The sequence below is a fragment of the Elgaria multicarinata genome, chromosome 8, assembly GCF_023053635.1.
Source record: "Elgaria multicarinata webbii isolate HBS135686 ecotype San Diego chromosome 8, rElgMul1.1.pri, whole genome shotgun sequence".
In the NCBI taxonomy this organism is placed as follows: domain Eukaryota; kingdom Metazoa; phylum Chordata; class Lepidosauria; order Squamata; family Anguidae; genus Elgaria; species Elgaria multicarinata.
The window spans coordinates 70,385,334-70,412,221 of record NC_086178.1 but is presented as its reverse complement, the minus strand read 5'-3'; positions in this window follow the sequence as shown (position 1 = coordinate 70,412,221).

Sequence of the window (26,888 nt, the reverse complement as noted above, 5' to 3'; positions counted from 1 at the left end):
GGTCTTTCAGATAACCTGGACCCGAGCCGTATAGGGCTTTATAGATCATAACCAGCACTTTGAATTATGCCCGGAAACAGACTGGAAGCCAGTGGAGCTGTTTTAACAGGGGAGTTATATGCACCCTGTAACCAGCCCTGGTCAACATTCTGGCTGCAGCTCTTTGAACCAGTTGGAGTTTCCGAGCACTCTCTAAAGGCAGCCCCACATAGAGTGCATTAGAGTAATCCAATCGGGTTGTAACTAAGGCATGCGTCACCATGGCCAGATCCAACATCTCTAGGAACAGGTGCAGCTGATGCACTAGTTTTAACTGTGCAAATGCTCTCCTGGCCACCGCTAAAACCTGGGCATCCAGACTCAGGGCTGAATCCAAAAGTACACCCAAGCTGCAGACCTCTGTCTTCAGGGGGAGTCTAACCCCATCCAGCACAAGCTGAATCCCTATTCCCTGATCTGCCTTTTGACTGACCAGGTGCACCTCTGTCTTGTCTGGATTAAGCTTCAATTTGTTTGCCCTCATCCAGTCCATTACTGCCAACAGACACTGGTTTAGCAAACAGCTTCCTTGGAATTGAGTGGAAAGGAGTAGTAGAGTTGGTGTCATCAGCGTACTGGTGGCACCACACCCCAAAACTCCGGACAACTTCTCCCAATGGTTTCATGTATATGTTAAATAGCATGGGGGACAGAACAGAACCCTGAGGGTCTCCACAGGCCAACAGCCAAGGAGTCAAACAGAATTCCACCAGCATCTCCTTCTAGGTCCACCCCTCCAGGAAGGAATGGAGCCACTGTTTTACAGTGTCTCCAAGTCCCATCCCAGCAAGGCAGCCAAGAAGGATACCATGGTTGATGGTATCAAACACTGCTGAGAGGTCCAGCAGAACCAGCAGGGACTCACTCCCCCGTCCAGTTCCCTGCATAGGTCATCCACCACTATTGCTGTCCCATAACCAGGTCTGAAGCCAGCTTGAAATGGATCAAGATAATCCATCTCATCCAGGAATCCCTGGAGCTGGGAGACCACCACATGCTCCAATACCAGAGATTCAAGCCCTATTCATGGATACAGGTGAATGTGTGTGGGCTTAAAGTAGGGAATTAGCAGTGTTACATGTACAATCCCTACCTGCAGTGCCCCCACGGGTGCCAATTTCATTTCCAGCCTTTGTGCGTTCAGCATGAAAGTCTAAAGGGGGTTGTTCTAGGAGGACAAAGTCTGACATTCCACGGGGAAGGGAAGAGCAGGCAATGCAAAGGCTCATGCTAAGTCATGAACAGAACAATGACTCATCGATATATTTTCACATCAGCACTTCAGAAATGAGAACAGAGGCTACACTGCAAGCAAGGGTCTCCAGTCTTTTGGGAACTGTGAGCACATTTGGGAGTTTGATAAACATCTGTGGGCACCACAACAATATGGCTGCCATGGAGGATGTGGCTAGTCACATAATGGCTGCCATGTGGCCTTGCTAGTCAAGAGGAGGTGGTGTGAGAGAGAAATAGTGAGAGTAGAGGCTGGGAGGGAGGTTTACTCCCCTCTCCCAGCCCGTAGTTTTGCTATTTTTCTCCACCAGTCCCTTTTCCTTCGTATTTCTCTCCATTCCCCCTACCTAGCCTTCTTTCACTCTCTTCTACCAACTAGCCTTGCTCTTTCTCTCCCACTCACCCCTTTATCTTGCTGTTTTTCTCCACTCCCAGTCTCTGGCCTTGCTATTACTTTGCTGTTTGCGCCCCTCCCCCAGCCTCTAGCCTTGCTCTTTCTCTATCTCTTTGCTTTGCTTTCTCTTCCTGCCCACTGATCAGCGGCAGGTTCAGCAACAGGAAGGAGAACCTGCACCATAATGATTTTCATTTAAAAATAATAATTAAGAGGCTAAGGAATGAAGAGTTTTGGAGGTGCCTGCAAGAACCAAGGCACCTATGAGCAATGTGTTGGGGACCCCTGATGGAAGGTTCAAGGTCATCAATGAGGACTGGAGGATATAAACACAATTAGAGCCAGACGATTGCAGGTTGATTTCCACCACCACCCAAAAAATCCCCACTTTTGTGTTTCTCAAAAACCTCCTGACTTCTTGGGAGACAATAACGAGGCCTGCTAAGTAATCCACAAAGCTTTATTTAAGCAATAAACATCTCTTCCTGCCTGAAGAGAGTCTAATCTCTTGGAACTTTCCTGTAGGCAAAAACTATGCAAACTAAGCAAGACAATTGTCCATCCAAGAAGAATGGAAAGCCTTTTCCCAAGACATGTTAACTTCAGAGAGACTAGTTCTGAGGAAGCGTCTGATGCAATGCGAGCCAGGCCGACTTTCTCTCGCCTTCCATCGCTCCGCCCATTTTAGCCTGCGGCACACTCTAGGATCGGCTAACCTGTCTGTGCTCTCTCCTTCAGAAGAATGTTGGCTTCCCAGTGATGGTGTATTGTTTGCCATTGATGAGATAAGCTCTGGAGAGAGTTCACCACCAGCTGGTGAAGAGCCCGTGGGAGCTTTCTCCCCCACTGGTACAGGCTGGCCTGTGTCTCGCACCGACTCCTCTACTTCAGAGTCTGATTCTGATTCTGATCACCTGAAACACCTTCTTCCAAACTAGGGGGAGCAGGGCTGGACATGACACCCACCTTCCATGCCACTTTTATTTTAGAGGTCTGAATCACGCTTCTCATCTCAGTTTAAGTCCAGCTATTTAAAAAAACAAATCAAACCAACCAACCCCCATGTTCCTAAATGTTCTTCCCCTAGTGTGCTATTCTTGAACAGAATAGTGTGCTAGGGGAGGTATATGAGCAGCAAAACCATCAAACCAAATCAGATTCGCTTCACCTCTGTGCACTGTCAGAAATTGTATTTCTCTCTGCAGCAGATGAATGGTGATGCTGGAGGGAGACGCACTCGGAGGCCTTTCAAGTGACAACAGCATGTTGAGTGAGTTTGTTTAGAACAGCCTGCAGTGTCCTGGACCTAGTATGGGATGAGCTGGGCTCATCCAGTCCTCATCAGTGACCTCGTCTGTGTCACTGCAGCCTCTGTTCTCATCTGTAAAGTAATCATGTGCTTTGCAAGGTTATGGTGAGAAAAGGACTACAAATACAACCTTTCTGTAGAACCACAGGGAAAACCTCCTCAATTTGTAAGCTGTAGTTTGATTTACACAGTAAACAAATAAATAAACTGTTCAAGGAAATTGACTTTAAAAGAAATGCAGCAACCTTGTTTCTTCAAAGGCTTTGATCTACTCCTACTCCTATAATAATAACAATCTGCGAGAGCTTCAAGTTCAGCTCTAACAACTTGATTTATGCTTGCAATATAGATACTTCTCTGCCATGGTTGAGAGAAGGTGAAAGCAGAATGCCCTCAGGCTCCCTTTTGGCTTGTAACACCCAGATGTCACACTAAAATAGAATGGAGAAGTAGTGGCTACTTCTGTGTTATGGAGTGAACAAATGCACAAGGACCAGCAGACCTCTGGCTTACACACCTTTCAAACCGAATTGCAAAACTTGCTTTGCAGATGAGTGGAGAAGTGGAAGGAATTCCAGTGCCTTTCATCTGTCAGGTAAAAAAAGAGTCTCCGCTGAAACCATAAGGCACTTAAGCATCTCAGTCATTGTGAAATCAAGAATTTTTAAGATGCATTGATTCTTGTACTAATGTTGTTCCTCGCCTCGATCCAAAGGGAGAGGCGGGTAATAAATAAATTATTATTATTATTATTATTATTATTATTATTATTATTATTATTATTATCTGTGTGGCTACAGTGACTTCCATGCAAAAAGTGCAGCCCCAACTGTGTATCTGCATAGGCAGTGGTGCAGCTAGGTCATTTGAGTTCCTGAACTTAATGGTTTTAAGGAAGGAACCCTTTGGAAATCCTGTCTGAAGCACACAACTTTTCTCTCCCACCCAGATTGAGAGCATAATGCTCTGGGAGGGGGCAGGTAACCGTCCCCCACTCTCCCATTTTCATCTTGAAGTTTCACCACCATCACCACCCCCAGGGAGTTAAAAAATAAAAAGGAAAATGTCTTCAATGGAGATCCATTTTTCCCCCAAAGTGACGCACCCATACCCACAGGAGACTGGAATTTTGGGATAAAAGAGGGGGTTAGCTCCCCCTCCCAGAGCACCAAGGTCTTGATCCAAACCAGGGGTGCATGCATTTACTCAAAAATAAGTAAAATTCCTCTACTGAACCCCTCTATTTCGATCCATTTATTGAGGTTGTTATGGCTGTTGCCTTGTTAATTTTTTATATATGCAAAACATACAGAAAATAATCTACCATAATTGAAGAGCTACAGTATTCCTGGTAGGCCATGTAGTATCCAGTGGGGTTGCAAGAGCTGACAATTATTGAATTCCTAGAGCTTCTTCCTTCTCAAAATTCTAGTCCTGGACCAAGCCAACGGTACTTTATTTCCAACTGAGTTTGATTGAGGATTATCAGAAGTAAAGAAGTGAAGTTACAATTGGAGAAATAAGCAGTTATTTCTTCAATGTATGCAATTCAATGTATTGGTGGCAGTAAAGAAATCAGATGTACATACATGCTCCTTTGCCTTAATTGTTGTTGCTTTCACTAAAATTAAGAGGGGCATCTTCCATGCACAAGAACTTAGTGATTGTATTTTTATGGTCAACAATCATTGATGGACTTGATTTCCATGAATTTGTCTAACCTTTTCCAAAGCCATGCTTTAATCAGTGGCAATGACTTCTGTAAGACAGTTTGCAATACTTGAAAACCTTTGATTTGTTTGTTCTGAGACTGCTCAATTAGCCTCATTAGATGACTCCGAAATTATGAATCTCAGATATTCTTTATTCACTGTCTGCACACTGTTCATTAGACTGGGTGGGAGGGGTGGACAGCTTAGAGTTCATGCCTTGGAAATTACAGCAAACAAACAAAAACACAATATAAAACTAATGATGGTGTATAATAGGATCTCTTCATAATATATATATTTATAAATTTCTTGTGTTATACCCATTGGCTCTTTCTCAGAAACGAAAATAGAGCATTGAAGGATGCAATCCTATGCATGTTCAGACTGAAAAAAGTCCCACAACTCCCAGTATGCCCCATAGGATTATGCCTTAATAAGGAAGGTTCAACATTTGCCACTCCCTCTCCCTATCTAATCTTTCTGAACACCAGTCCCTAAATATTACTACATAGTGCAAAATAAGTTTTGGAATCTGAAGAAAAATTGTGTAGCTGAAAAGACTAGTCTTTCCCAAGGCACTCATCCTGATGGAAGCAAAAAAAAAAGTCTGGGTTTTTATAATTATGAGGAGCGATATATTGTGTAGCAGAAAGCCTCGGAGCTATCGACTTCCACCCAACCCATATATTTATTTATCATCTCACTTCAGTTTGCTGAAACTTCTCTGGAAAACAGAAAATTGCTACCCTAAGGCAAAATAGGTCTGTGCAGCTGGGACAAGTGATATAGACAACCCTCCTGAATCAAGTTCTCTCAGAGATTTTTTTAAAAAAGGCCTTAAGTAAAGGGCCCTGTAGCTCCAGCACCAATGAGTTCAACTCAGATTACACAAGGCTAGTGTTACTCTTCCTTGTTTGCTTGCCTCTTAGCAATAGAAGTTTCTCCTACAGTTGTAAAGCATTATCTTTGTTTAAAAGCAACAACATGTTTTCATGTTTATGGGGCCAATCTGTATTCATTTATGGCCATGTTCCTGAATTAATAGAATTTCATTTTGGGGCCTTAAGGAGAGACCAAAACTTCATTTGGGGACATTAAGCTTAAGTAAAGGCAGAGTCCATAATGAGAGTCGATCTACACCAAGCAGGATATAACACTTTTAAAACGGTATGAAAATGCGATATGTAATGTGTCCTGGGCCTGAACAGTTGTCATAACCCTTATAAACCGTTATAAGCAGTAGTGTAGATCCTGCCTATGTTTGAAGGGCTGTCCAGCCCAAGTCCGGTTCAAAGATAAAGGACCATTTTTTTTTATTATTTTATTTATTATTAATTGCATTTGTATACCACCCCATAACCAAAGCTCTCTGGGCGGTTTACGTAGGAAAGCAGAGAGAGCAGCAGCCTTGAAGTTGCCCATCAAAGTTAGCAGACAGCCCCCCCCCCCCCATTTAGATGGCAAAGTGCATTACTTAACTTTAACAGGTAGTAAGCCCACCCTGCTGTGTTCAGGGGTTCTCCAGCTGATTCTGCTGATTGGGGCCCTGACATGTGCCCCAAAGTCCTACCCTCATGAAACCACTGAAGGTGCTGCAGCCCCCTCATCATTTTTGCTGTGCCTTTTCCAGCTTTATACCATCCTTTTTGGGATAGGGGCAGCCAGACTTTATATCCTGTAGTTGGGAGATGGCAACTTATCTAAACAGTTAAAGGTCTGAATATGTAAGCAGTGGGTTACTTTAGAACTCTGAGGAAGTTCATTTTGGTGCCCTCAACTTATGCATTGATTTCCCTTCTCATTATGATAAATGCTTCCCTTGTAAGTTCTTGCCCTATTCTTGGCCTTGGCAGGGTCTCTGCATCATCCATGCCTGGTTCCAAATAATGAGTAATAACTTGATAAATGCCTTTCCTCTTTGCCTGAGTCCTGGCATTTATTATCAATACTTTTCAAAGTTACTCAAATAAATCCTAATTCCATCTCCTGCAACCCTTCTTCCCAGTACCTTAATGAAACATTACCCTTAAAATATCGTTCAATGTGTGGTTGTTGGTTTAAAATCCTGTATTTATATGCTTATGAAATATCAGTAGGAATGTTTCAGTTGTCAGAATTAAGAAAGGAATTGCTCATTTTGAAATGAATCAGCATACTCCAGTGAGATGACTTTCTTCTCACCTTGATGTTCTTGCCATTTGGGGGAAAGTCAGAGAGCCCAGAAGTTGTTCTGAAGGCATTTTCCCCTTCAAGCAATGCTGGAGCAATCACAATGACTTGGAACTGTATACCATCTACATGTCATTTTATACAGCATATCCTTCTAGTTGTGTGCGTCTTTTTTTAAAAAACAATGAAACTTGTTTAATTAAAATGTTAGAATGAAATAAATAATGGTGGAATCCCAGCTTGCTGGCAGCTGTAGGGCTTTTTCTGTCTAAACATGCATAATATTACACCTTGAAATCCTATGCCTTCACATAATAGAAGTTATCTGTACTTCTGTTATTGAAGAAAAGGAGGCAGCTGCATCTTTTCCACAGCTCCATTTTTTGTAATGGAGCTCACTGATTAAATATTTCTTCAGAGCATGCTATCAGATCATAAGGGTGAAGCCATTTAAGAATACTGGAGGCGTTTGTATACTGCCTCCACTGCTCTGTGAACAAACTTATAGCTCACTCCTGGGACAAATAATAATAATAATAATAATAATAATAATAATAATAATAATAATAATAATAATTTTATTTCTTACCTGCCTCTCCATTTGGATTGAGGCAGGGAACAACAATAAATATAAAATACATAAAACTGAATTAAAATATAGTATACATTATTAAAACATCCTAAAACGTCCTAAAATTCCACAAAGCCAGAATTGGTTCTGTATCATTTAAAAGTAGTTCAGCTTGAATTGGGAAAAGGCAAGGTGTACAAGGTACCCATTGTCAGCTAGGCCCTACAATATCACTTACATATCTTTACCCTACCCCATCCCTATTTTTGCAACAGGTTATTAAACATTGAAGTTAAAGCATAAGTAAGAGATGAACATATAAAGAAACAGACATGAGAGACTTTAAAAACATTTCTTTCAAAGGCAGACAGCCCACCTGAAGCAGAGAGAGAAGGGCAAGACAACCAGCTAATCCAGCATTCAGTTTCCTAGCATGGAAGCAAGTAATGCAAGTTGCAAAGCTCAGCTCACAGTATAAGTGAAGAACCCACTGTGACTGTTCTTCAAATGGTACATCTGTACTTGTCCTAAGTACATATGTGCATGATATATCATTGTGCCTAAATATCTTGGAAGAAGCAGCCTTCAGGAAAGAGTCTATTTAAAAAATCCTGTAAATATTTCCAAAAGTGCCCCCCCCCAGCTAAATTCCAATCTTTCACTTGAGTGTGGGGAGAAGGGACTTTTCTTCTTTATTTATTGGAATACTTTCCTTTGTCCAATGTGAAATGAGAACTTTTCTTGATGCCTGTACCGTATAGTCATTTGCCTTTGATATTTCTTCTTGCTGCGCTCATTAGCCCATGCCCTCTAGGCATTTAAATATTTCATCTGTCCCTGCTAGACTATATTCATTTTGAAGGAAAGCTAACTAGTGTAGCTTGTAGAAATTAAACCAAATATCTTGAAGATGCTTCATAAGTCTACATTTTAATTTTTCACTAGCTGCAGGGAAAGGCAACCAGATACTGTCCTGGCATTTTGCCCTACAATTCCCATCAGCACAAGCCAACATGGCAAATGTTCAGGGATTATGGGAATTGTAGTCCAAAACATCTGGAGGGCACTGGGATGCCTATTCGTGACAGTCTGTTAACTTCCCCACCCTGCCACAGTAAAAAACAACAGACAAGCAAATAAATAAATAATGCCAGTGCTTAAATGGCTTGTATCATGAGCCAAGAGGGAGAAGTCACCATTGGCTGTGAAATAGAGTGACCATATGAAAAGGAGGACAGGGTGCCTGTATCTTTAACAGTTGCATAGAAAAGGGAATTTCAGTAGGTGTCATTTGTATATATGGGGAACCTGGTGAAATTCCTTTTTCATCATAACAGTTAAAGCTGCAGGAGCTATACTAGAGTGACCAAATTTAAAAGAGGGCAGGGCACTTGCAGCTTTAACTGTTGTGATGAAGAGGAAATTTCCCCGGGTTCCCCAAATATACAAATGACACCTGCTGAAATTTCCTATTCAATACAACCATTAAAGTTACAGGAGGTCTGTCCTCCTTTTCATATGGTCACCCTATGTGAAACAAAAGGCCAACTTTTGACATCATAGTATATTCTAATTTACACATGGGTCAAAAGGCATACTTTCTTATGTTAGCCAGTTCCCAGATAGTCAGGCATCAGGTAGATACATCAAGGTCTTCATAAACAGCAACCTTCATTCCAACTACAATACATTCCAGAACATGGATGATGGAAGGAGGGTTAATCAGACAACCACCACCTTTGTGCCTTGAAAGCATGCATGAACTCATGAGGCCACACAGGCTACCCTCACCTCATTCACACTGCCAAAAGGGGGGCAGTGGCCACACACCTTGACACTCACACATTCAACGGCTGTGAGAGGGGTTCCATGCATGCACTGACATACATGCATAGAGATTCTCCACAGGAGAGGAGTAGCCTGGCCCAAAAAAGGACCCCATTCACATGGAGGAGCTCTATGCGCATTTATGCCAGCCTAACGCATGGTTAGCTGGGGATGTAATCACTGCTTGTCAGTGGCGGGGCTGGGGCTAGCAGACGCCTTCCTGTCCCACATTTTTTTCTATACGTAGAAGGCTCCTCTGAACTATTTTGAAGACACTAGGAGTCAGGCCAGAAGTGGGTTGCTCCTAGCTTCTTAAAAATGCACCCACATATATCACAACCAGGTCCTTTAAATGGGGACACGTTCTAGGCCTAGCTTCTCAGTTTCACTGCCTACCCAGGATTATGATTTTCTATAGTTCTGCATGCATTTTGGTGTATGCTATGGGGTGGGGACTTCTTAAATGTCCTGTGAGACTCTGAGTGCCTCAATTCATTCCTTAGTTATTGTGGGCCTAGAGCTAAACTCTCAAGGATGGTTAAACACAGCAGCTATCAGCCTACATTGACTTCTGATGCCAGGTTCCTCCTTAATATTTTACCCAGCAGGCCTGAGGATCACGGGGCATAAACTAACACAAATAAGTCACTGTGTTCCTTTTAAAACACACCATTTTTCTCCAGGCCTAGAGAGTTTGTTTTTCCTATTAGAACCACAAGTTCAAGGTATTAACTGGATGGGTTACGTAAGGTGATGGATGGCCATATAAAAGGCTGGACTATAATGAAGTTTGAGCTCTCTGTGCAGAAATGGAAATTAATGGACTGTCTAGAGAAACGCATAGCCATGTTCTCAGTTCCCAAACTACTCCAGTTTGAGGAAAACGAACACTCAGTGTATGAATTAGGTGTGTGGAAAATATCACCAAAGTAGGGACAGCGAACAAACCTCTTCATCTAGAAATGTATAATGAGGCAGACAGGGGAAATATAGCCCACAGTGAGCAACAATGATTCTGAGGCTGAATAAATTTATGCCTAATTGCTAAAAATGGAGTCCACAGCTATTTAAAATAGTCAAATAAGCTTGCTTTTCTAGGACACTGCCTGGAGGTTTTTAAATGACAGCATTCTGGGTACAAGTAACTGATCTGTACTGGTGTGTAACTGTTCCTAAATAAGTCATAGCAGGAATTAACCTCAAAATGAGACCTCCAATTACATCTTGTCACTTTCAAAGATGTCAGTTTAAACCTTGTTATAGCACCTCTATATTGTACCTTTTCCCTTGTAACCAGTTTTTCTGACAGTTTTGCTCAATAGATGCTCTATGGTATCAGCTTTAGTACAGAAGCCCTGCCTATGTTGACTAACATTTCCCTCAGCCTGCAAGGAGCAAGTTGTGTGCATTTGCTGCTCTGTGCAAGATTGGAATTTGGCACGCACTGCAAATGTTTGGAAAAGGAGCATTTGGAAAGCCAAGCCAAAAGGTGAATCCTATATGAGATCTGCTTCTTGCCTTTCAATGCAAACCTAAGCTGCGGTGCTAAAACTGTGAGTCTGCCAAGAGAGAACAGCCAGAGATAAACCGCTGGAGATCGTTTTGAAGTTTCTGCAGCAGCCCTTAACACCGCTGAACAGTGAAACCAATTTTAAACAGAAAAGTGGCTTCCTCAGTCAAGCTGTGCGAGCAACACAGCTGAAATTTGTTAATATAGTTCTCTTCCAGGTAGACATAGGCCGTTCGTACACCAGCCCCAAAATCTGGGCTGGTCATGGCCAAGTCCCCGTGCATTCAGATAACGCACAGGGACTCCCAGGAGGAAGGAGGGACTAGAACGGGTTTTCCCAGGGATAAGTACTCTCTGGGAAATCCAATTTTTCCCACGGTCTCAGGATCATCCTGAGACCATGGGAGGTGTGGCCGCCAATCCCAGCTTCTTCCCTCCTCCCCGCAAGTAGCAGGGATCAGTAGAGGGAAAGAACCAGGCTGGGAGGAATCGGGGGTGGGCCCAGCATGACACAACTATGTGTGCCCAGCATGACACAACAGCCGCCACAGGTAAATTAAGCCACGCTGGCCTGTTCTGTCATGGTTTCTAGGTCATAGTCTGGAAACCAGCTCTAAAGAGTTTGTGCAATACACAAACTAATTGAATCATTAACGTAAGAAGCACAGATGCACCTGTCTCACAGTGGTCAGCTAATGAGAACAATTAGAACAAGGTTCTGATAAAGCTGAAAAACAAACTTTAAAAATGAGACCTGAATTGTAGTACCTTCATAAGATCCAGGTAGTAAAACCTGGAATCAAGTTATCTCAGGCAGAGCACTGCTTCCCAAAGTGGGGAGGGTGTCACAAACACAGTTGTTCATTTGAAGGGGAAGGAGAGTAAGTTACTATCATTTGAACCAGCAAAATACATGTCATGGCAAGATGGGAAATGGGTGAGGGAGGCACTATTTGGAGAGAGGACCAGCATACTGCAGGGATAGGTGTACAATGCATATCTGTGCATTCCACATAGATTGAAACACTGTAGGACTGGGCCCTCAAAAGTCCCTCTTAGCAGAGGGAGACAATGCTTGCTGTTTTTTACACAAAGGCTATCAGAAATTACTGCTACCCAAGATTGGCTCTCTGGATCTCCAGTTTTACTAGAAATATTAAAAGCAGTCAAGATGCATTTGATCCAGACTATGATCCATCTTCTGTCTCGCCTGTAGGAGTGTAGTTAGTGCCATCTAGGGATAGACAAATCTGTAAAGCTCAATTTCCCTTATCTTTTCACATTTCCACACCAGGGGCCCTTCCACACGCCGTACTGAAGGCGCATGCATGCGCCCCAAGTACGACCCCAAAACGATAGTGTGGACTACAGCCAGAAGAGACGGAGGAGGAGGCGGCTGGGGAATCCGGGCACGTCCTTGCCGCCGCCTCCCCGCCGGCCTCCTGCTGCCTGGGTAAGAGCAACCAGGGTCGGAGAGCTCGGCTTCCGCCTCCGCCAAGCTCTCCGACCCGCGTCGCTCTTACCCTGGCAGCAGGAGGCCGGCGGGGAGGCAGCGGCAGCTGGGGAATCTGGGCGCGTTCTTGCCGCCACCACCACCGCCTCCCCGCCGGCCTCCTGCTGCCGGGGTAAGAGCGACCCGGGTCGGAGAGCTCAGCGGAGGTGGAAGCCGAGCTCTCCGACCCTGGTTGCTCTTACCCAGGCAGCAGGAGGCCGGCGGGGACGCGGCGGCGGCAAGGACGCGCCCGGATTCCCCAGCCGCCGCCGCCTCCATCTCTTCTGGCTGTAGTCCACACTATCGTTTTGGGGTCATACTTGGGGCACATGCATGCGCCTTCAGTATGGCATGTGGAAGGGCCCCCCAATTCTGAAGGGTTTTTTTAAAGCCTGCATGAAACTTTGCATTTTTGTGTGTATTTTTTAAAAAGAATACGTTCAGATACATGAATATTAAAAGACAGAGGAAAGAAATGGTGGTTCAACTACTTAATGAAGATGGCAAATTGATAACAGATGGCAAAGGAAAGGCCGAAGTGCTCAACAGTGTGATGTGGCTGCAAAAAAAGCAAATGCTATTTTGGTCTGCATTAATAGAAGTATAGCTTCCAAATCGTGTGAGGTACTGGTTCTCTTCTATCCAGCACTGGTTAGGCCTCATCTTGAGTATTGGGCACCACACTTCAAGAAGGATGCCGACAAGCTGGAGCGTGTTCAGAGGAGGGCAACGAGGACGATCAAGGGGTCTGGAAACAAAGCCCTATGAGGAGAGACTGAAAGAACTGGGCAGGTTTAGTCTGGAGAAGAGAAGATTGAGGGGAGACATGATAGCACTCTTCAATTACTTGAAAGGTTGTCACACAGAGGAGGTCGGCGGGATCTCTTCTCGATCCTCCCAGAGTGCAGGACACGGAATAACGGGCTCAAGTTAAAGGAAGCCAGATTCCAGCTGGACATCAGGAAAAACTTCCTGACCATTAGAGCAGTACGACAATGGAACCAATTGCCTAGGGAGGTTGTGGACTCTCCCACACCAGAGGCATTCAAGAGGCAGCTGGACAGCCATCTGTCAGGGATGCTTTAAGATGGAGCAGGGTGTTGGACTCAATGGCCTTATAGGCCCCTTCCAATTCTACCATTCTATGATTCTATGCATTTTTTGTACACAATTTTATGCACACTTGCAAATGTACACATTTTTCAGCACTTTTTCAATGACTAATGGGGTTTAGTCATATCTTTGCATTTTCTCCAAAGATATGTTTTGTGTGTGTGTGTGTGTGTGTGTGTGTGTGTTTAATGTGCACTTTTTTGTGCACATTTTCCTCTGAAGCGCCATTGCAACTTCAGAAATATATGGATATTGATGGCAAACTGCATTTCAGTTTATCTTTAGGTTCAGGAAGTGCAGATTAGGTAAATTCACACCGAAATGTGAGCTGAACAAACAACTTACCCATTCCTATTGCCATCCCAACTTGTGGCTCTTCAGATGTTGCCACCCCTGCTGGTCCCATGCTACTCCTGCTAATGATTGCAGCTTTCATCCAGGTATAGTTAACAACCTTGCTGGCATTCCTTCGCTCCAAGTGCTGGGGGAGGGGATATAACCACAGATATTGCATTGTTCACAGTTGTTATTTTTGCAGTGGGCCCACACCTCTGGAATGGGTGGCCACTAGGGCTCCATCAGGACCCATGATTGCAGTACTTTAGGAAACCCACTTGTTTATTCTAGACTGCCCTGGACTATGTTTTACTGGACAGTAAAACATAATTTTACTGCAATTGTATTGTACGTTTTTAGCAGTGCTTTATTGCTGGTGTCTATTGCTTTATGAATGTATTCTGCCTTATTATTGTTTCTGTTTATTAGTATATGAATTTTAATATTGTAAGCTGCATTGGGAGGACTTCAGCTCTGAAAGGCGGCCTAGAAATAATTTAAATAAATAAACAGAATACATTAAAATACTGGTTAGACAATTACTTCAAAACAACCTGCAAATTCCATAGAAAAAATTGATGCCTGCTTTCTAACTGAGCTAGCATGTATTTTAAATGATGTCATTAATATTTATTTGACGAGAAATGCTGCTCACACTAGAATTGAATTTTCAGTTCAATGTCACATAGTTTACAGCTCCTAAGGCAAAATTAAAATGGTGTAATTTTTTTCCTATTTTTACACACACACAAAGCCCCAGATATGATCTTTTAATTTATTTGCTTCTTATGGAGCAATACAAGGGAAGATGCTTAGAATGTCTGATAGGGGTTTGATAATGGTCTGAAATGTTTTACTGCCCCAGAGCTCCTTGCTGTTTTAGAGAAATGGTTTTAAAAATGTCCCTGACAATCTACATGTTTACCATCTCCTGAAACCACAGGTGGGTTACAAATATTTTGGCCTTGTCATTTCTAATTTATAGCTGTTAACTGCATGTAACGTTATTTTGTTCTCCACACTTCCTCTTTCCTTTTAATTTCCATTGCAATGCAGGGGGGTTGTTGGGTTTGGGGGTTGCTTTAGCGCTTCTACTCAACTGTCCCACATTTGATTTATGGGTTCACCAAGCAGGAGGGAAGGGAGGCTTTCGAAATCAGCAGCACAGCAAGAACAGGAGGGGACAGTTTTTTAGCATCCTGGCATAAAGTAATTAGAAGACGCCAAGCCGTTCCATTTCAAGCTGGCAATGTCCCAGGTCAGCCAATATGTCCAGACAATTAGCACCTTATAAAAATTAGTAGGCTGGTAATTTCCTACCCTCAAATTTCCCCAGCCCTCCATCTGGATGTCGATTACTTTCGAATGAGTTATTAGTTCAAAGGTCTTAGGAATTCATGTAATTACTCTAAAGTCCACTCCAATATATTCCAGCAGCACAATGTTTCTCAGTTACTGTTAGAAACCACTGGAGGGGACATCTGTTGTTTACAGGATAAAACATTGCTCTGCTACAAAAAGGAGTTAAATTCACAAGTGGGAACAACATGAAAAGGCAATTCAGCATTTTTCATAGCGAATGCTGTTTAGTTCTCCACCAGAGGGACCCATCTTGTATGCCCTTACCATCCTATGATTAGGTTAGGACTTTGTCTTGTTTCTCATTATCAAAGCCAGAGGACCCCAACCTCTTTGGGTCAGTCGGCATATTTGGTAATATGAGAGAATGTCGTGGGTGTTCTCACAAAATGGTTGTCATGGGGGGGGGGGAGCTTGCCCATTCATAAAAAGGCAGCCATGGTGAGCATGGCTAGTTACAAAACATTCTTTTTCCAGAAGACAAACTGGTAATATTAAAATAAAAATAACTTGCCCAAGAACACAATTACAAGGCAGAAGTGGGGACTGAGTTTCAAAATATGAAACCAGACTTTTGAAACTAAGTAAAGATGGTGCTGGAGGATAGCACTTCGCTTTGTAGCATGCCAGCCTCCAAGTTATTTTTTATAAACTTAAGCAAAATAAAATTCAGGAGGGGCTGGGATCTTGGCAGGTGCCAAGAGAGATGTCCATGGGTACACTGGTTCCCACAGGCACCACACTAAAGACCCCACAAAGCACTTCATCCGCTGTATTTCATTAATTCTTGTAATGTTTTTTGAAGGAAAAACAACAAAGGAGGTTTGTTGCACCTTAAAGACTAACAGGTTTTTAATGGCATATAAGCTTTTGTGGACTAGAGAGCTCTTCATCAGAACATGGAGCAATATCTTCAGTTCCATATGTGAATTCAGAAATTGTAACTAGTAGGTTAAAATTATCATAAAATGAAAAAGTACAGTCTGTCAACACTGCAGCCAGAATCATCATTTGGCTCTCATGAATTATAAAAATAAAAAGTCTCCTCTGATGTGTCATCTGGAGGAACAACATCCTCCAACTTTGATATGTAACTTCTAGTTCCCATAAAAGACACACACACACACACACACACACACACACACACACAAAGATGCACACACCTCCCATCAGTTCTAACCAGCATAGCAAATCATAAAGGATAATGAAATCTGAAGTCCAGCAACATCTGGAGATCCACAAGTTCACCACCCCTGCTCTACATTCTAATCACTAACACTATTTCTCTAGCAAAATCCACATTGGACTTGGATCTCTCCCTTCACATGATCCAGTACCTTTCACATACTTACATTCATTCAGAGCACAAAAACAAAGAAATCCGTCCTGGACACTTACTACTTTCTGCTTTTCTCCTTCATTTCACCTCTGAAATGCCCTCAGTTCCATCAGTTGGGCTCCTTCTATCCATATTGAGAGGCCCAACACTAAAAGATCCTTTTCATATTGTACCACCTACAACAGCAAAGCTCCTTAATCAAGCTACTTTGAGGCTAATCAAGCCCAGGTTTATATCTGAAAGTGTTTACATTGTTATTACTGAGAATCAATGCTTTATAATCAAATCTTCTGACTAGCCTATGCATCACTTCAATTGTAGTTTAATTCATTTCAGCTTATAATGCTCATGCCTAAGTGCTAATATAGCATACAAATATGAGCAGTAAAATTTATTTAGTCTTTCAGGCTAAAGAACAAACACGCACAAGTACCGATTAAAGGATTCCAGATATGGTGTTCTGTAAGACCATAGATGAACAATTTGTTTTACCCATCATCATGGCTTTCTATGGTGCACAATGTAGCAAGAGGGTCAAGGATCTGGAAAATTAGACCCAATTTAGAAAACTAGCATCTGCTCATAGTAAAGCCAGCCAAATAATCTGCTTGTTTTTCCCCTTTACGTTACAACATGTTATTTACTACTGCAGAGCAAAAGGGCACGATCTTATTGCAATTGCTTCCATGCAATCCCACAGAAGCATCCATGTCTTGAGAGAAGTTATTGAGTTAGGCTACTTGTTTTAGTGCAAGAGCGCCCTAGTTCACATTTCACATCTCCAGTATCATTTGACCCATAACTAAGCAGTCTATTATTTTGCATTCCAGGCAAAAGCTGATGATGATGCACATGAAGCATGACCATCAATGACAAATGGAGATGTTGAACAGCTGCCAAGTATCATTCATTGATGCTAAGTCACCAATAACTTAATTGAATAATTGTGACTATTTGTCCTTTTCATGGTGCTTATATAATTTGTATTGATGCCATTTCCTTTGTGATCAGATGGAACGTTTTCTAGTATAAATTATTGAGAGTGCTGGAGACTTTCAGTTAATTAAAAGCCTAATATCAGAAACCAGTCTTGTACATTACAGGCTACTAGCAAACACACTCATCTTTGCAACAGTTTGAATAGTCCTTAGTTTAATACACCAAAGCCTTCAAGCAAAGTTAGACAGCTGTCAAAGTTGGACACATTGTGCTCACACTTTCTGAGTGAAGCCACACCCACTGGGGACCCTAAGCACAGCCCTTGTCATGGTGCACCCCTATAGTCCCCCTGATTTCCCTGAGCGGTGACTACTATAAAAGCAGTTGAGATAGTACTGCAATCTTAAATTTGGCTGGACGTGTTCTCTGTCATTTTTAAAAACCAAGTAAGACTGCCATCCTAAGAATACATACCAGGAAATAAATCCTGTTGAGACCTTAGACTGATTATGTGTTTGCTGCCCATTTTTATTTATTTACATCATTTTTATCCTGCATGATCATCATACATTTATTATTTTATTTATTTTATTATTTAATAGATGTATATACCTCTGACCATATTTAAAAATATCTCTAAGCAATTCACAAGATACATTATAATTTACATTAAAATACAATTCAAATACATAAAAATGCTAAAACAGTAATACCAAACAGTAGTAAAGAAAATAATAATTAATTAAAACACCATAATTACAAACCAATGGGCTGGCCAGCACATTCACTCAGGGAAGGTCTGGGTAAAGAAACAGGTCCTTAATTGGCATCTAATGATTCAGTTGGTGCCTCTGGGCAGCCAACAAAATAGTAAGAAGCAATACACAATCAATTTTAAAAATAGGAAAGAATAAAAAATGGGAAATATATAAAATAATGTACACAAACTAACACAACAAACTAAAAGAGCAACAGCACTGTAATGGACAACAAAATCAAAACTGCTCCAGGTTTGTTTATTTATTTATTTAAAAATTATTATTAACTGTTCTTGAAAGCATAGGAAACAGAATGTTCTTGTAAGAAACCTAAATGATAATAATGAGCGCACCAGGCAGGCCTTAATGGGAAAGGCATTCTGAAGCCAACACTGAAAAAGGGCCCTCCATGATTACCACCTTCTACAGCTCAGACAGGGAGGCACCCAGAGAAAAACTGCAAATGACTATCTCAGTGGACAGTGGATTGATGCGGGAGAAGGCAGTGCAGCAGGTATTTGGGTTCTAAGCCATGCAGGGCTTTAAAGGATAAGACCACCACTTGAGAAATTGAGCACAGACATCATCTGAAAGACAGTGGAGATGTTTCAATACAGGCAAGATATGATCTCTTCACCTGGCTCCTGTTAACAGTCTGGGCAGTATCCAAGCTGAGGATCCATTGCGCAATATCCATTGAGCAAGTGGGGGCCACCACCAGTACCAAGCGGCACCCATCACTTGTGAAATGGGGATTTAGCGCTTCCTCTAGGAACCAGAAACAAGTGGAAACATTCATTTCTGGAACAGGGCAGATTGGCCAAGCTCACATAAGGGAGCTCTGCCAATCTGTCCCGATCCAGAAATGAACTTTATCTAATTGTAGGGCCGACCCTGTCCCTACTATGATGGGAGCCTTGTACAAGTTCAAGTTGCATGTTGAAATACTTTAGAAATTCCAAGCTTGGCAGAGTTTAAAGGAAATCCTTGCTCTCTTCTATTTGACTCTGTTATAAATATTGTTTTCTTTAATTATAGCAAAAGCTGTTTTACTGTGATTCGATAGCTCTCTTCATTGAGTTCTTGGCTCTAAGAGCAGCGTCATACGTTTATGAAAATTATGAGGGTGTCTCTGTGTGTAAACATGTGATTCACTTTTAACAGGTGAAATATGTGAAGCTTTTAAAAACCACTCAGGTATTAATGGATTTTGTGTGAAAAGCGTGGGTGGGGGGATTGTTAGTCAAGCAACACACATTTTATGTTGTCGTGTGTGTTTTCTTTTAAATAAACCCTTGCATTTGGAACAGAGGATTATGGGAAAATGTAATGAAAGCAACCTTATTCCCATTAAATAATTTATTCTCTCAAGGTAAACAGTAATTACACATGCATAGCTTGGTCATTATTCACCTGCAGAAACTGTGTGTGGATTGTGGAAGATGCTTCATGAACCCTCTGAAGCCCTACAGAGGATTCAGAGAGCTTTTCATTGATGTGCTAGAAGTTTTCAATACAAAAATTAGCTAGTAGTTGGGTGTAGCTGCATTATTAGGAATATTGTGAAGCTTGAAAGGCCTGTTACATCCACATTTCTATAAATTCAGGAGTACTTTAATACATTAAACCAGCTCAGAATCAACCAAGAGCCACTAATTTTATGACAATGTATTGGATGCAATGTCATGTGAGTGGAAGCCGCCTTGCACAACAGAATTTCACCGTCCTGTCCTCCACACTTGCCCCCTAAGTTTGCTCTGGTGGGACCCAACTAGATTTGGGGGTCGCACAGAGGCTTGCCGGAGGGAGAGGAAATCCATCCTGCTAACAGTTTCCCTTCCACTGATAGAAGAACATCATGAATCCCACCCGATACTAATGCAATATACTGTGGTCAGGGAATCACATTAACTTCAGAAAAAGATGGAGGGAACACCACCATTTCTTCACCATTCAAACTCATTTGCTGCTCTTATGTGTCACAAAATGCCTCTAAAAATTGCTATTTTCTACTTCTGAGCTGCTATGATGTATAGTTACAGTAACCATCCCAGAAGACAAAGAGAAAAGCAATGCTTTCCCAAGCCATATCTATTAATCTTGTGATAAATGTGGATCCAACTCAGAATATAAAGATTTCTTGCTCATACTGCAATGTCTACTTAGATGTAAGTCCCATTGAATTATATGGGACTTGCTCATTAGTAAGTGTGTTTTGGGAGGCAGCCTTAGAGATTTTACTGTACTTTTCAACATTAAAAGCTCACAAGGCAGCTTACCAAAAAAATCACTCGAAACTCAGATTTGTACTGCTTTCTTCAACCATAAACATACTTGCAGCAAAGGCTATTTATCTGGGTTGTATCTAACCATCTGGCAAGTCTGTTTCCAACTGATGAGCAGCGGTCATCACTTGATCAATGATGAGCAGATATATAAAGTGAATGAGCAACTGGGATATTTTACCAGGCTAATTGTTTGGGTTTCTGTATCCTCTTTATCTTGCATAAACATATTGTCTTCCATGCTGTGATATTTTAGCAAAGGGCTAGTCCACATTTTCACCCAGCTAGGAATCTAACATGTGATAAAAGAATGCCACATATTAAGCAACATGTGAAGTGAATGTTAAGTATGCATAGACATGAATGTGCACATATCATCCACATTAATTTGCATGTACTAGCAGAGGGTACATTCACTCTTCCTCCATATACACTAAACCTTTGGCTGGATCAGCAAGGAACCAAGCCCCAAAACACAGAAGAAAAGCCAAACAATGATTAATAATTTTGGAAACTGAGTCATTTTCATCTATGCTATTGCACCCAGAACTGGAGCAGGGACATTTTATCCTGTTAAGCAAATGTAATTATTTTATTCAAACTTGTGCACCAGAATTTTCCAGTGAATGCCAAGGTTGTATTTTCAAAATCAAATATCTGACTGTTAGAGCAGTACGACAATGGAATCAGTTACCTAGGGAGGTTGTGGGCTCTCCCACACTAGAGTCATTCAAGAGGCAGCTGGACAACCATCTGTCAGGGATGCTTTAGGGTGGATTCCTGCATTGAGCAGGGGGTTGGACTCGATGGCCTTGTAGGCCCCTTCCAACTCTGCTATTCTATGATTCTATGAGAAGTTGAGAAGTTGTGGTTTTGAGGCTTATGCCACTTTCTCCAACTGGCATCTTATACATTCCCAACCCTTCATCAGTGTTCCGCTCCAAATAAAATATACAGATTGTGTCATGATATCTGTTATTTTGTTCCAACAACAATGTTTGCTTGGTTTTTGTTCCACCCTAAGCAGAACAGTCAGGCAGGTTTTCATTAGTCCACCTTCTGTATTCATTTTCTCAGAAGGCAGATAGAAAGAGAAATAGCACTTGTTAAACCTGGGGTGGGCAACTTGTGGGCTCCATGTGGTTTTGCCTATGAATGTCATCAGATGAGCATTTTATCCACTCATACTGAATACTTACAGATTTTCATGAGCCCTTTTCACAATGCCATCCACCTCCCATGCACTTCCCTCTCCTTCTGGTTGTTTTCCCTTTTAAAAAAGACCCTGGAAAATCCTTTTTTTAATATCCTCCAGTGAAATGTGCCACCATTTCCTGCTGTGTGCAGGGAAAGAAGCACAATAAAAACACCCACTGAATGGGCCACGTGGTCTTAGTTTACTGCCTCTTTCTTCAGCATGTGAAGAAAGAAGAAGCTGCTCATACCTATTGTGGGACAATAGCACCAGGCAAAATGACGGGAGGGAAACGCGATTTCCCCCTGTCTGAAGAAGCTCTATGATTCTCATGATGCTTCATCATTGACTATACTGGCTAGGTTGATGGGAGCTGTACTCCAAAACAACTGGAGGGCCACAAATTGCCCACATCTGCCTTAAAGGTATTGCAGTTCTCCAAATGCATGGCACCTGCAATGAAACAGGCTGTTCGTTGCTTTTTACAGTTCTGAAATCACAGCCCCACATATTTATCTCAAGGAACTGAATGACATGAGCATGTTACACCACTGTACACAATACTGAGATTAAACCCTTTTCAGTGTAGTTTATAATGTTAGCAATTAAAAATACTTCACTGAAGAGATGGTTTTTATTTTATTTTATTTCATTGGTTATCATATTTATGTCTTGAGATATTATATTATCTGGCCTTCTCTAGCAGTTGTAATTTAGAAGTTAAAAGACCTTTACTTTGTGAGAGTAGAATTTCACCTTTAGAAAGTCTTGTATCTGTGAAAAAGATTAAATAATGGATAATTTCGTTCACCTCTGAGAACTCATTATTTAGAATTATTTTAGTATTTACATAATTTAGAATGATCTCCTAATTCTAAAGATTAGCATTAACCGTAAGTGTGAAAAACACACCTAAAAGAACAGCTTCCTTTTGTGTCAAGGATTCTCTAGCTGTGGGGCTGGCAAAGCAGTGTCTAGAGATACCCCAACACTTCCAGACACCTCCCTTGGAATCACCTCCCCCCCTCCAGGCCCCTGCCAAGAGCATTCTTCATGAAACCAAGGAAGAGTGTGGGGCAGTTGAGGGCTGGTACTCTGCTGCTTTCCATCCAGCCAGCGACCTTCTGTTTGAAAAGAGAGAGAGAAAGAGCAGAGAGCCATGACAGGGCCACGATGAGCAAACTGTCAAGATACGGATGTTCTGCATTCATAGAATCATAGAATAGCAGAGTTGGAAGGGACCTACAAGGCCACCGAGTCCAACCCCCTGCTCAATACAGGAATCCACCCTAAAGCATCCCTGACAGATGGTTGTCCAGCTGCCTCTTGAAGGTCTCTAGTGTGGGAAAGCCCACAACCTCCCTAGGTAACTGATTCCATTGCCGTACTGCTCTAACAGTCAGGAAGTTTTTCCTGATGTCCAGCTGGAATCTGGCCTCCTTTAACTTGAGCCCGTTATTCCGTGTCCTGCACTCTGGGAGGATGGAGAAGAGATCCTGGCCCTCCTCTGTGTGACAAAGATTAGCATTAACCGTAAGTGTGAAAAACACACCTAAAAGAACAGCTTCCTTTTGTGTCAAGGATTCTTTTAAGAATTTGAAGAGTGCTATCATGTCTCCCCTCAATCTTCTCTTCTCCAGGCTAAACATGATTCCCACCACCACCACCTGGGAAGACAGAAGGGTATGACCTGGGGGAGCAGGGAACAACCTGGGAGGCTGTGGGAAGAGATGGAGGGGGAGACAGGGAGTGCATTGGGGGAGGAGATGATCTCAGGAGTGTGTGGATTTCAAGACCACAGCCATTCACCCATGACCCAAGGGTTTAACACTACAAAAATTGCACCAGGCTGGGGTCATGCTAATGACAAGCGATAACAACACAGCAAGGACACAAATGAGGAATTTTAGAACAATTTCCCACCTTCCCCCACCCCCATTTTTCAAATCCAGAGTTATGCAATAAAATAAAAGGATATATTGAACATTATATAGCCATCTTGGCTGGTGGACATTATTGAATCTTATAAATGTGTCAAGCTCTTGGGAAAATCCAGTAAGTGAGTGATAGGCTAGACATGCTCTCCACAATAAATCTGGCACACTAATGCCTTTTTCCCCTAGAAAAGCTCCTTCTTTCCCCCAGAATCACATCCTGCAATGGTGACACAGTGGCACTACCAGGCTCCACTGGCCATATAGAGGAAATGTCGATGGAATGAACACAACCCAGTGTCTTCCAGATGTTTTGGAGTATAATTCCCATAATCCCTTATGACTGGCTATGCTGTCTGAGGCTGGCCAACAATGCTTCTCAGCAATTAATGACAATTAAATGAGTTCTGACAGTGCTGGCCATGTGCGTCATGGCAAATTGTGGGTTGATTAATTAATCCACAATTTACTGGCATTACATGTGAACGGGCCATTGTTTCTTTGTTTAATTAAGAAACATATATTTCTGCATTCTTAGGGAGTTATCTGAATACGTAGAACTCTCTCCCTTAATTTTAGGTGGCCCCATTTTGCTTCCAAACTTAGAACGAGCGAGCCAGCCAAGTCCTCTATTAGGAAAGAATGATGCACTGAAAAGCATTGTCTCCTAAAGACATAAACATCTATATATAGCAGTGACTGTTTAAAGCACAACCATATTGCTGACAGGGGTGAATACAGTCTGGACCTTTGGCTAAAGGAAATATAATAAATTCGCATTAATGATGCAGCAGATTCTTAACTTCCAATAATGTATCCTGGCATAGGTGCAGCCCTCTAAAAGTCCCTGATAATTAGACCTGGCATATTAAGTAAATAAATAAGTGTAGATAACTATGTCAACACAGATCTGTCAAGGAAGCCAGTGGAGAGATAACTCAATACTACAATGGCCGGAGGGTCATTATAATTGGCCTTGATTACAAATCAAGCTAATCATTATTTGAAAATATTCAGTTCATCAATTTACTCCTTAACCAGTGCAAGGCTGATTTTAAACTGCAGAAATTTAAAAAAAGAGCGAGAGAGCTTTTATTCTTTTCTTTTTTTTAAAAAAAAGAAGGCAACGAAGGAAGTTTCCTTTTGCAATAAGTAATATTAGAAAAGCCCTCAGGTTTCCACATAGAGAAACTGGAAAAACTACAAGTGCAATTTAGAAACGTCAATAACTCTTGGCTTACAATCAAACACCTTATGGGGTCGTGGCTTGCAGACTTATTTGTCTGCTAGATTTAGCCTGCTTTCAAGAGAAAAATAGATGGGGTTGTTTTCCCTATTTAGGAGGGAAAATCTGAAGCTGTGAAAAACCTGATGTCAGAGGCCTGTCACATTTGAAATGGTTTATTTTAGAACAAAGAGAATGTTTTATATTGGGTAGGAAATAGAGCAATGACAGTCTCAGGAATTCCCAAATCAAGGAATAAAATGTTAAAGGCCGAAAAGATAATAAGAGGAAGGGGAAAAGGTTGTGGGCATAACCCCAAAATATTGCGGGGTAAGGTAGAACTTGGAATCCTGCCCCCCCCCCCAGAAATGTATGCATGTCTATTTTATCTGCACCCATCTCCCTAATAGCTCAATGGTAAAGCACATGCTTTACATACAAGGTGAGATGCATCAGACCTGAACTTCTTAATTCTGGGATCTCCAACATGGGGCCCGTGGGCAGTTATTTGCCCATAGTCACCTCTCTTGCTGCCCACCAGATTTCTTGCTTGCCCTTTTTTATCATTTATATTATTTCTTAAGAAGTTGCCATGCTGCAAAGTGAAGTGCTGCCCTCCAGCACCTTCTTTATTTGGGTTCAAAAGAGTGGCTTTGTGCTTTGGAATGCAACAGCCATGCCCACCATGGCAGCCATTTTATGAATGGGAAATCCACCTACCCTCGGCAGACATTTTGTGAGAACCTCCAAAACATTCATTCAAAATTCCAAATGTGCACCCCTGCCCCAAAAGTTAGGGATCCCTGAATCACCAGGTATCTGAGAGAGAGAGAGAGAGAGAGAGAGAGAGAGAGAGAGAGAGAGAGAGAGAGAGGAAGTCAGATTCCAGCTAGACATCAGGAAAAACTTCCTGACTGTTACAGCAGTACATCAATGGAACCAGTTACCTAGGGAGGTTGTGGGCTCTCTCACACTAGAGGCATTCAAGAGGCAACTGGACAACCATCTGTCAAGTATGCTGTAGGGTGGATTCCTGCGTTGAGCAGGGGGTTGGACTCGATGGCCTTGTAGGCCCCTTCCAACTCTACTATTCTATGATTATATGATTCTATATCGATTATTATGGACATGCCCATAGACTGTTATGTTTTTCATTGTACAAAGTACTTCCATTGCTCATCTTATTTATCCTCTCAACCACTCTGTCAGATAGTCATATGTCAAGCCTCACCTAAGAAGCCACCTAGCAAGTAGTGCACAGCTGAGCAGAAGTTTGAGCATGCATTCAACCATGTTAAAACACTAATTCAATCCAGGTGCACTGAACTAGTTTCAGATGTTTCTGGTTTCAGTCTCTAGGGTGTGGGTGGGGGATTAATACACAAAGAAGACAGGTCGAGGTTGCAAACAACACCCCCCAGCCCTGACTTATGCATGTTTGTTTGAGGGGCTGAAGGGAGTCTACAGGCATACAACTGTTGGTGTACAGGGTGGTCTGTGCATGATCAGTGACCCTAAAAATATAGTTTCTGATTGTGCAGTAAGATACCTACATGTGCATGTGAGCATATAAAGCTCCATCACACCTTGGAAGAAACATTGGCTAACGCTAGCTGCTGTCGCTTCTTCATGGACACTCAGTTACTTCCTGTTTTCAAACAAGAACTAAACAAGGTGCAGAAGGGCCATTCAGTCCCTCGTTGTGAACACGCTGCTTCTCCCACACACATCAAGAGAGAGCAATAACTTCAGTTTAAAAAATATTTTGTAGTTTTTCTTGTTTTTCTTGTGGAGCAAGGAACACCAGAAGGGGCGGAAGACATGCGAGAAGCAGACAAAGTCATGTGAGCTACCTCCGAGGAATCCGTGAGTGCCCAGTAACAAGCATGCAATAAAACGTTCGTCGGATGGAGCTTAATAGTCTCTTGAGACCTTCAAATGAGCATGCAGAGCAAATGAACAATGTGTCCATTTTAGTCACCTGCAAAGGGTTGTAATTACCCACTGACAGAAGTTTACTGTTCATTGGTTAAAAGAAAAAATGCACAATTCAATTCAAAATGCACAATTGTGCTTTCCTTGGGGAAATCCTGAGGGCCAAATTAGGCATGAAGACATTAGGCCCATTTGTGAGAGGAGACTGAACCCA